Here is a 12,817-nt window from a genome sequence, read left to right on the forward strand (position 1 = left end):
AGCTAAGGAGCCTACATGACCGCCGGTTCTCTCTGCCTTTGATGGAGAAAGATTGGGGCCTCAGGAGAATTCCCAACTTAGGCAACTCCAGAAGAAATATTAAGGGTATTCCACTGTGTTATAAAAAATATGGCAATTAGTCTCTTCTCCTAATTTAGAGGGAACATGAAAAGCTAAATTTTTCAAGCGATGCCATTTTTAAACATCTATGGTCTTAAAAGAGTGAATTCATTTCCAACTTAAAAAGCAAAATTACAGTGTACCCTGGAAAGCATTTTACATCTTTACTTAATATATAAAACATCTATCACAGGAAAATAATCTAGCTGCAACAATAACTGTGAAGTCAATGTGAAATGGCCGCGCTATCAGTGACTGTATTTACCTGGCATACAGCACAAGTCTGAACAGCTTTTTTGCTCCCCGTCACTATCCTTTGCAACAAATGAACTCACACCTCGCTCTAAGGGCACAGACCCCAGCCGCGGAAGGACGTGAATACTGATACTAGAGCTTTGGAAAGACAAAGAAAAGATGCTGGTGCTTGATTTGGGGAAAATACTTATGTTTTCCTACAAGCGGCAACTAGCTGTATGAAGTCAGCCTTGTTACTGTCGCCTGGGAGGGTGACAAGCAAGATGGACAAAGCGTGATCTTCCTCGTACCAGCATGGTGGTGTGAAGATGAGTTCACTGGTGCGTCCAAAGCACTCAAATACTACCATCAAGACTACAGTAGACCCTTTTTTCTATATTAAGGGTACATTGCGAGCGAAGTCTGGATGATATACACAAAATAAGGCAGGAAAGTCACCAACTGAATGAAAAGCAAGATGGAATTTGCCCTTGCAATTAGTCCTGTGCACTGAGTGAGTTCTTTGGAGAAAATAGCATATGAAGACATAACTAAAGACAACATCATACTTCATATGCACAAACCGACTATATTATGCTTGCAGGTCTGACGCTACCTGTCTCCTTGTGCAAACTTTCCCACTGCAGCCATCTTTTAAGACAGATTCTTTACACGTGGGTCTATTGGGTGGCTGACGTGGTTTGCTTCAGGGCTTGTAGCTCCTATGTCTTCTCTGTGAGAATTCTTACCATGGGTATTAATATCCTGTGGCCATTCTCCAAGAGTTAGATCAAAAGGTACTGGAAGGAAATAAATGTGTCTATAAATGCCCACGGTAGCAATCTTAAAATGGATTCCTTTCCTTCTCCTGTCTGGAAGGAAATCTTGGTTGCCATGTAAGTCTGCACTGTACATTCAATATTTTAATCCACCTTCCTTGGCCTCAGTGAGTTCATATTTTCTTTTTAAAAAAAATTCCTAGGAGAACGGCACCATGCCTGGCACAGTGGAAAGGGACTCAAAACTGCATTTGCGTTAAAATTGGAAAATATATAACCTCTTCCCCATATCTTGACCAAAACATTTGGTTAATCTGAACTATTTGTTTCTGTTTGTTCTCATTTTGACAAAAATCTAATATTAAATTATTTGGTAATTACTTAAACTAATATAGTCTTTCCTGTACTTTGGTCACCAAACCACAAAAATCCAATATTCAAAGGCTCTGCTCACCGCTCGTTTTCCACATTGCCATCCTGCATCAGTCGTTCTTCTACCTGGACACACACTACCTCTCACCTATCCGATCCTGGCAGCCTCTCCTTTTCTATTGTCTCTACCTCACACCTCCTTATTCCAACATTTCCATTATAGCAACTACTTAACTTTGTGAGAGTGGTATGGGGATGATGCAGTACTGCATTCATTTGCATTATGTTGTATGAAAAGTGGTTGCTATGAAAATTATCATGTCATAAACGGGAAGAGCGTGGCTCAAGGTGAACAATATACAGCAGAAGTGGATTTGTTCTTGAAATCTCTCTCTTTATTACTGTTGAAAGGTCACACACAAAAGCATGTTATGTGCAGAACAGAAAGGTGAAGTGCACTGTGTCTTAAAATGACCCGAAACAACAAGAAGATAATGCTATATGTATACTAAAACAATAATCATATCTTAAAGGCCTCCGGAGAGAAATGTTAGTTATTTTCCTTTATCTGACAGTTACACACAAAAAAAAGTAATAACAAAGATGTATGATAAAACAGATTGACAACCTATTGTTATGTGTATTGAGAGATAACCACAAGTGGGACTGAACAAAGGCATCTAAGACAAAGAAACAAATTACACCAAATTAGAAGAGAAGCAGAGGGGGAAAGAGTTGCAGTAGGGGGATATCCCAATATGCCACCGATTTCCACGGACATGGGAGCACCGAACGCACTTGTCCAGAACTTGTTCGCTCCATGAGCGAGATCTGCTTGAGCAGGCCTGCTACCTATGATGCTACTTCAGTACTTTACTTCATCCTTATGTAGTTCATTGACAAACCTGCACCAGGCCTTGACCTTTTACTCCACTCCAGGATGTGTAAGAGGTTTAAATGCTTCCTATTTTTAAAACTCTACACGTTCCTCCAGAGAAAGATAGATTCTCTAGAAGCAGATGAATTGATCCAAAGACCATTCATATGCTATGAACAAAAGGAGTACAGCATTAATTTACAGTCATATAACGACCGCCTTATAGGATGTGTGTGTGGAGCCACATGCATCGACAGTTCAGGTGAGCCTGGGATGGAGGAGGGAATGGAGAGATGGAGGCCTGTCTCCAAAACACTGTCTTGGGAAGAGTTAGGGCCCAAAGGCTGTATTAATGTCTGCATCTTAGGTGGACAGATGGACCGATCCCTGTCTTAGAGGCACAAATGCCATTCTGATATCTCAAACACGGCAAAGTTTTTGCACAAAGTTTCTTTTTTTTTGTCTTTTGCTGCAAGGGCTGCGGTTTGGCCCAAAGCTGCTCCAAGTCCTCTCAGTGACCCAACAGGGATGTGCTCATCCTCTGTACACAAGCTGCTGGCTTCTGGTACAGGGTGGACCTCTCCTCCACACCGCTGCTGACGGCACAGGAACAGCAGCCTGCGTATTGTTCTTAAACGAAGCCCACAAGGCTTGATATAATTAGCAGCCAAGATTACCTGTTTGCAGGTGAACTGAAACCAGCTGTAGTTGAGCTGAAAAGTGAAATGTAGAGGATTCATCATTGCCTGCAGTGGTAAGAGGGATCGAACAGACGACTCAGTAGAAGAAATGTTTATTTACGTGTTGAATTGATAATACTTAACAACTCAATTTGTTTATTTGTTTTTAGAAGATTGAGATGGGTGCCTGACTTCAGAAGTTTCCCTGACGCCAGAACCTGCTCCCTGTAGGGAAGCACCAGAGCTCCAGAGAAACCTGCAGGTGAGTCCTTTGTAAGCGATGGTCTGTTTTGGACAACACCTTTCATCAGTGCTAAAGCTGAGGCGGCTTCAATTCCACAGCAAGACCAGGCTGAAAGTGAATTTGTGCCAGAGTATGCAGCCATCCTAAGGAAGCTATTAGGACCTGTGACCTTGAGCTCAACCTAGAGGGCTCTTTGTGGGACCACCTTGCCTGCGGGCAGTACAATAAAAGTGTTCAGCAAGCTTGCCTACAGAGGGAATCTGACATACCAATCAGTGCTGGAGAGATTGATTTCAAGTGAAATAGCAGTGAAGGACACTTGTGCTAATAAAGCAAGCCTGGAAGGGTAGGAAGACATCACGTGCAGCAAAGGATGGTCTGTTTCCCTCTGAAACTTTCAGGCGGTCTTTCATCTATGTCCAAAACGTGACATTGGGCATAGCTATGGATAGAGCTATATATAAACCCCACCTCATGACTAGGAGCAAGGGAGGGAAGCCAGTGGAGGTGGTGCTGCTTGGAATATTGGGGAGGTGCACTCCGCTGCAAGCCGGGTGTCCATGAGCATCACCTGAGTCAGCATGGAGCCGGGCAGCGCTTGCCAGGGCCGTAACTTCACCGCAGCACAGCTAGGGGAAAAGGAGCGGAGCGCTGACTGCTACGTACCCCACACTCTGGAAGCAACAGCTCCAGAAAAACCAAAATGCCGCTGCTGAACCAGGCTACTGAGGGATCAATTGCTGACCGTAGAAATTACTAAGGAAAGACTGGTAAGTGAGAAGGGCCGATCACCGAAATAGTTTAACTCACAGCCTATCTGATACCACCTGCATCCCAGCGGGGCTATACAAGAATGGCTGCTCCATGGATAAGTTATCTCTGACATAGGATATGGCACCTCAAATACCTCCACCCCCTCTTTTCTCTGTGATAGAAGGGGTTTCATTTCAGGCAGAGGTTGTGCTGCTGGTAATACCCAGCCTGCGCAGTCCTGGGCTTCCCAGCACACACGTTTGATCTGCGATAGGAGTGGGCACAGGATCGTATTTCTGTTGAAGGAGCCAAAGCAGATGAGATGAAGTTCATGCTGGTTTTATGCCAACTGTATTGCAGCAGTGGGAGCACAGACAACACCTGATTCAGCAGAAAACCTTATGCTATAATCTATCAAAAAATCTTCAAATAAATTTGAACTATGAGAGTCAGTTTGTATTGAATCAGCACTTTGCATCACTTGCCTGGGGCATTTTGGATCCAATACCAAGAGTCTTAGTGCCAGATTTACTGTATCGATGAACCACAACCTCAGCTTCTGTCAAACAGGGCAAAAGCAGGAGGGAAAGGCTTTATTTCAAGCGTCTGTGGAATATTTAGAGACAAAAAAGAACATTTGGATGGGAGAGAAGAATAAAAGTAAACAAGGAGGCTGATGGCATCTTCTAAAACATCCGAGTATTACCAAAGATGTGATTTCTGAATAATTCAGTGTTGTAGTGATCAGCAGCAGTGCTATAGCTTTGAAGCCAAAACAACGAGATTTCATTACCCCCTAAAAACGTGTAGTCTTTAGGCTGCAATATTCATCAGATCAATACTTTTATTTCTATCAGGACGTTGTACATTTGTTTTGTTACCCCTCTAGTATCTCCGGAGAGTCTGTTGTTTTACACAAATAGAGTCAGCCCGGTTACTCTGTTATTATAATGAATTTTTCTGAAAGAAACATAAAGCACTCAGGAAATTGCAAACTACACTTTTAGCCAGCATGGTTTCTAGCAGTTTTAATAAATGTTTTAAAAAAACAAACCATCCTGACAGTAAACAATTGTTTTTAGCCCCTGCCTGCAAGGATCTGCCTGCTCTTCCCATAATCAATTTCTTCAAATTACTAATAACAGTTTTAAGAGCAAGCAAGGCTCCCAGTACCCGCAATCCAACCGTTGGAAATAAGCTCTAATTTGCATTAAAAATAAAGCCAGTCATGCCCTATACCTTGGACATTGCAAGCTGCAAAATAAGATACACTAACTACCTAGGCTTGTGACACGGTGCTCCTGTGGCACCCAGCACTCCAATTAACAGTGTGTCAGCACTTCTTTTGTAAAACTCTATTTCTGCGGGCTTTATACCAGCTGCTTAACTTCATGTAGCATAAATGTTCACAGTCCAGCAGCAAAGATATGATGTGCAAATTGCCCCTGCTGGGTAGAAAATAAGCCTGGAGAACCCAAACTGCGAAATACAGTAAAATGTGAAATACCTCTGTTATTTATATACCCCCAGTCTCATCTATACATCCCGCAGTAAGTTTTCTGTGATGAGGAGGGTGTAGGGGCCCCAGAAACTAATGTGGATCCCATGCAAAAGCTAAGTGTGGACTGAGCTGATGCTGGTTGTAGTACCAATGCCTCTGCACCCTTCAGCAATGGGATGCCAGCAGCAGTGGGGACCTCCAAAACCTCCAAGAAGTTTTAGGGAGGGCTGAAATTCCTGCTCGTTCTCTCCCTGCAGCACCATGCAGAGGAAAACTCCGTGCGAGGAGCCAGGTAAACTCTTCAGACCAAGACATAGCTCCTATAGTTTTTGATATATGGCACAGCGGTCCATTTAGGAGGCAGCTGAAGAACGTTTCTGTCTTTGTGCTCTTCTACCTAATCAGAAAAATTTGACCCTACATATATAACCAGTAAAAATAGTTTACAACACTGCAAAAGAAAAAAATAATTAAATTTTAAAACAAAACAGACTCAAACAAACAATTTAGGTCCAAAATGTAACCTACTGTGTAAGTCTTTAATATGATGGCCAGTGTGCTCATTATTCAAATAGCTTTCCTTTTTCATTTAACTATTCTCTTTGTGTCTCATGAAATTTTATCAAAAGCAAAACATTGCCTACCGGTTCCGACAGAAGATATGATTTAAACACTTTTTCTTTGCTCTGTCACAGCAGTGATTCAACCAACAAAACACTGGGGGTATCACATACGGTGCAGAAGCTCTGCAAAGTTAAAATCCTATCAAGATCATAATCCGAGCGGCTCCAACACTCTGAGTTACATTTTATTTGGTAATCAACAGCAAGATGTGAAAACTGTTCTCCCTCTCGTGCCACGTGCTGTTGGCCGCCCATCGGCTGCTGCGTAACTCGACCGGGCTGAGCCGAAGGCAAAGCCCATGCCTACGTGCCCGCTGAACACAAGCAAGGCAGATGTACGATACGCACCAAGATGAGTGTGTGGACAGCGGTATGCCTCCTAATAGCTGAAGGTGGAAGATAATTCTCACCAGGAGCAGGAGGGAATCTAGTATTTTAACCGTCTTTTCCCACTCAAGGCAACGAAACATAATCTCCAAGGCAAACTATAAGTTTTTGGTGAATGTCTAGCACTTAGACCCCCCACTGCCTAAATCTCTCCTCCTAAAGCAGGTTCAGATATGTTGAGGAATAACACTCTAATCCTTTCCTACAAAATTATTATTCATACTATGCAATAACTGCGGTCCATGGCTGTCCCTCTGAAAACTGGAAGTATCAAATTATTCATAAAGACAGATTTAATATGGTTATCACTGCACTGTGGCAGACTAGCTCATGGGAGAAAGTAGTAGCTGCTATTTGCATGTAGGTGACCCATCCGGTGCTCTTTACAGTCTTATTGTTTTAAGCTATTATGTCTGCTGGCTGTCGTGTCTAATTTTTCCCTAAACTTACCAAAATCTACTAAAATGAGAGTCAGCATGAGCTCCTGGTGCAGGGCTTGGAAAGGGAAGACCTGGTTTCTACGGCTCTACCTGTCACCGCCATCCTGTCACTGGGACGGTCCCGTCCCTCCTCCCGTTATCTCACCGACTGGAAGACTGGGGAGGAAAGAGTCCTCCTGCTAAGAACCTAGGAAGATGAACACGCACGCTGCTTTAGGGACGTCATTAATGTTATTCTGCCAATCAGCCACAATTAGGAGTGATTAGCGCTGCCTAGTGCAACCGACTCTGGAACCGGAGAGTACTGATGTAAATCAAACATCCCGATTCAGCGCCGTTATTATCAACAGGAATCTTGTCACGGACATCAAAGGACTCAGGACATGCCCGATCACATTCAGACTCCTCATCTTTGTGCAGATGTACATATTTTATTATTTAAAACTAGGAAGAGCTAAATGTTTATTTAAGGCACAAATGAGATATCATTATCATTCTATTTTATAACACAGTGTCTGTAATGTTTCTCTTTATGGCTCATTCCCTAGAATGAGCTGGTTTTCAAATGAGAAACAGGCATTCAGGGTTCTGTGGCATAAATGACAATCCTGACTCATTTATTCTTAACAGGCCCCAAGCTTTTTCCGTGGGTTTTGTGTAGCTGTACAGAACCGGATTAAAACATTTTTACTAGAAAAAATGCTGTTGACCCATCACTTTGACTTTAGCTGTCAAACCGTCACCGTGGCATTTGGGTATTTAAGAATATTCCTAGTCCCATTATGTATAAAACCAGATCCTTTTCAGAGGTGCAGTACAGCACAAAAGTGCAGTCCTTGTTACACAGTTAGAGGACACCACTCCCGATTTTCATTATTTCATTTGAAATTGCAAGCCCTGGTGCAAAGATAAGGCTTCTAGCACCTTTACCTTTTTGCAAAGCTGTTGACATTGCTATTTATTAAATCTGATGCTTTCATGCTACTAAAATCTATTGTTTTCAGTTTAAGTATAAAAATGCCTAAGTTTTCTGTATGCTAATTTATTTATATGAGATGTGTACGCATTAGATCTGCGATGAGACTATTAGTAACACACGAACTGGGCTATCTCTATTTTGAATGTTTAAATATTCAACTCCAAATGATGCTCAAAGATTTAAAGCTCAAAACACATTCAGTCCTTTTCATCATAAAACTCTTTTGCACTGATGATTTTACAGAGCTTTGCTTGTATGCAGGCACTTAGTGGAAGACCAATTGCATAACCTTGTTCCCCTTAAAAGCATTCCTGAGGCTAAAGAAGACTTTACCAGCAACAACAACACCCATCAGTTATCTATGCTGTAGTGTAAACAATGAAATTCTTATTATGTACTCAGAATTCACAGAGCCATTTCCATGGTAACTCTGTTTTCATGTCGTATCTTTAATGAATAGGTAATGAAAGAAATGCTGCATTTACAACTTCATTACTAGTAAAAAAAATACAGCAGTAAATTTGAATTATAGTAGCTGTCATTTTTAGAACATGCTAAAGATCATGCAGGAATTTCAAGGCTGTCATTTTGAAGTGACAAAGTAAATACAAGCAGAAAAATATACCAGGCCCTCTTGTTTTTAATTCCACTCTTCAGTTTGTTCTGCTATTCATAATTTTCTGACACAGAGTAAAAGCTTAAGTAATAAAACAAGGTCATCTTGGGATGATGGGGCAGGCATAGTTGGAGACAAGTTGTGTACTTGTGAACACGTGTACCAGCGCTAGTGAATTTTAATGACTTGATCCATCATATTTTAATTACATAAATCACTGAAGTGCTGACTTCTATAGGTATTACTTTCTGGAGAGATACAAAATGCATCACGGGCTGGAGATGATGTTTACCTGTGGGAAAGGACTGGAAAGTGATTTTGACTGGTACGATAGAGAGGGAAGGAGGTAATGGGAGCCAGCCAGGTGAGTCAGGCAGAGGAAGATTGCAGCGTAAACCCCACAGATATTGTAATGACTCCATCGAGTTACAACATGAAGTAAATCAATGAGCAAATCCAACAGGAGCTGCCAGCTCGACAGGCCGGTGATGCAGGGTCCGGCTCCTGGGGACGTGAGACTATTTGAATGCATGACACGGAGCGAAGCAACTTTCCTTATTTAAAATTTCTGTGGGCTTATAGACTAAATCTTTCCATTGCCCCTCCTCACCAAGGGCAGAACTGCAGCATGTTTGAGAAAGATGCTGAAATCTCCCTTCTCATGAACGTGGAAACGGTGCCGCAGGGCAGGAGCGAGCACCGTGCTACCTCACGAGCCGCACCCCAGCCTCTGCGGATGCTGAACCTCCTCCCTCCCACCACGGGCTTCAGGAGGGTAACCCAGAGTCACAACTCCACCACACCTCCCTAACGTATCATTTATTAAATCTCCCGTTTCTTATTTCACATGTGAATACATCTGAATCTGTGTCCATTAAAAGGCTCAGAGCCCGCAGAGCAAACAAGGACCTCCAGAAAAGTGCCTGAATCCGGTACCGAGCTCAATGGCCTTGGGTTGACTCGTGAACACTGGGGCTGGCCTGGGCACAATATTCCTTAACTGTGTCTTGGACACAGATGTCACTCCAGCAGGGCAGGCTTGGGCAGATGCATGGGGAGCTTTCGGGACCAGAGAGAGGATTTGATGTCCCTGAGGAGTGCCCAGAGGCTCCAGAGCACACTCAGACACATACCACCGAGAAACTCACCTCCCCACGGCAGGGGAGAGAGGGCCACGGGCTCTTGCAGAGCGAGCTGGGGCTCCCCACTCCTCCCTGGAGGTGGCAGACGGTCGCAGCCCTCTGCAGCATCGCCCACGCTCCCCACAAGGATGCTCGATGAGGACTCACCATCGCCTGCCGCCCCACCAGCCGGGGACCGAAATTAGGACAGATGCATGTGAGCGGGGGAAATCTCATTAGGCCCCCCCTTCCCCGCACACACGGGCACAGGACACAGCGCAGCCCTTTCTTTGCAGCTGGCAGAGGAGAGAACACAGCCCTTCCCTCACCCGCAGCTCCCAGCGGTCCCTCGGCGTGGACTGAGCCCTGCAGCCATCCCACGGGGGCTCGGTTCTGCCAAACAGAGCCTTCACGGGGCTTCAGCCAGGCTTTTCCAGCTCTTGCTTAGGCAAATCTTCCACAAAACGAACTGAAGGGCAAAAACACACACACACACAAAAACCCCCAAAAGCCAAGGAAAATAGCATTGTGGAACAACAGCCCTGAGAGGAGCCCAAAAGCATGGGTAGATGGCAGGGTAAATTGGTGCGGAGCCATTGCAAGTCTTCATTTATTCAAATTCATATAATTTTAAATGAAATCTTTCCAATGGGGACAGAATAACCAAGCGTATTAAACACTGTTGCTGTTTGGGAGCTGTTGGGAAAGAGGTGTGTGTGTTTGGGGTGTGTGTTTGTCTGCAAAGAAGATTTGTTAGTTCTTGGAAGCAGTGATTTGGGAGAAACTAGCAACGGTGCAAAGTCATTATAGATGGAGGCCAGAGATGTTGCAGAGATTGAACTTGTTACAGGAATATTTTATAGCCCACCTGACCAAAACCGAACAACTGGACTGTGAAATGATTGAGCAAATAAAAAAAAGCAGTAAAAATGCTGGAGTGATAGTAATGGAAGATTTTTAACTACCAGAGCATAGGCTGGAGTCCATTAAGTGCATGAAATAAGGCTGGAGGTATGCGAGAATGTGTGGCTCACAGTGGATTTTTTTTTTAAAGAACTCATTAAACGCCCCAGCAGTAGTTATCTGGGTATTAAATAACACAGAGAATAAATATATCTGCCCCAACACTACTAAACTGGGTATTATTAAGAGCTGGACATAAAGGACTGTACACATGAACCGCATGGAAACAAACCTCATCCTGAGCACACAGCCCCCGGGACCATTTCTGGGCACCAGCTCCAGGTCCCTTCTCCATAACTACCGGTGCACAAGCACCAGTGTCTCTTCTCCCAGCATCTTCCCGCGAGGGCTGTTGTGAACCAGGGCCCTGGGACATGCTGGGACACAGGGGCGAGAGAGGGAGATCGAGGGCATCGATAATAGTTAGAGGGGCAACTAAGCAAATGCGAAGGAAATTTTTCATTTCATTATTTTTTGAATCTTTTTCACTAGCTACATTTCACAGTTGTTGTAGATGTTCTGATTTGTCAACTCAGGATTCACCAGAAAAGAAGAAGTATACTGAGATGCTGGCATCGTTTTCAGGTAACAGAGTGGTGAACAGTGACTTAAGGACTCAGGACCTGTCCTGCAAGACTGACACCGACAAACCGTTCTCAGTGTACGACCGGTCTTCTACCTCATCACCTCTAATACTCTGCAAAACCTTTCCCAGCTAAATTTTCAGTTCTGCCTAGCAAACGACTGCTTTTATATGCTTGAATTCCCAGTGACTCATCATTACAGATTTGTGGAACTTGGGAAAACGGATGATGCTTCACCTTTAGAAAATTATTCTGCTTTTTTTTTTGGCCCATTTGTAAATTAAAATTTAGTTGATGTAAAATGTCAATCTCATTTAAGCCCCTAATCCCTACTGAGATCTAGGGAATAGAGCTATTTTCACCTGGAAGGTAGGGAAACATTTTGAGTTATTAGAGGGGGAATTATTTTAAACATCTGCGAGATATACAAGGCTCTCAGCATGTGTTACCGCTTCTGGCAAATGTTACAGGCACCGCTCCTCCTAACTTACGCTTTCATTAAAACAAAAAAAGGAAAGAAAAAAGAAAACCCGGAGGTTTTGAGGGCAGACTACATGCTGCGTTAGCGTGGGACCCGGGACCTGCCCTGCCTCGGGATGCTGCAGGAACGGCTGCACCTCCAGCAATGCAGCCCTGGGAACAGCCTGGATGCAGGAGGTGTTTTGGGGGTTGAAAAAAAGCACTGGAAGGCGTATATTCCCTAGGCCACCCTAATATAATTAGTCTTGCTGCCTCCTCTATGTCTTTAGGATTGAATGACCAGTCCTGTAATCAGTCGCCTCTCGACAGTCACCTCAGGCCGACGTCCCAGAGACCCTGGGGAATGCACCCGCTCATTCCCTACGCGCTCCCGAGCACCGACAGCAAGCGATGGGTTTTCCTACCACGGGAAGGGGTCAAAATCCACCACTCAAAGAGTAAAAGGGACACTGGCATGGGATGAGGCTGTTAAGTCTCTGCTTAACACCGAATAATCTGATAAAGCAACAGCTTATAAACGGTTATGTTTCTCCCTCCTGCTTCTCCTGCTGAAAGGCACATGGGGTCTCTGAAGGCTGGGAATCCAATTGTGATCAGAGAATTTATTAATGGTCACTTTATATCCATTTGTTTCTGTGTCAACTGTTGCCCATTAGCTCTTTTTCCCTCACTTGTGTTTATTCCCTTGGCATTTACCAGTGAACGATCATATCCTATCTCAACATTTGTTTTGCTGCCCTAAATGATCCAGACTCTGGTACCCTCTCCCGAAACCTTGGCTCCCAGCGCCGGGGCCAGCCACGGGTGCAGCCGCTTCTCCGCAGCCCTTCGCGCCAAGCGGATCGCGAGCGGGATCAGAGCCACACGCGGCAGCTCAGCGGAAGCAGCAGGATGCCCGCAGACAGGAGCACCTCGCTAGCGCTACTCGAAATACCTTCACGGCATCACATTGCGGCTCAGAATCCTCTGGGATTGCTGAGCACGGCCAGGTTGCTCTTTCACTTACACATCCCCAACCTGCGAGCCTCAGCTTATCACAGAAATCGTCCCTCTTTGTCCCTAAG

This window comes from Nipponia nippon, unplaced genomic scaffold, assembly GCF_047370975.1.
Source record: "Nipponia nippon isolate SJK-2023a ecotype South Korea unplaced genomic scaffold, ASM4737097v1 scaffold_3, whole genome shotgun sequence".
Taxonomy (NCBI): Eukaryota; Metazoa; Chordata; class Aves; order Pelecaniformes; family Threskiornithidae; genus Nipponia; species Nipponia nippon.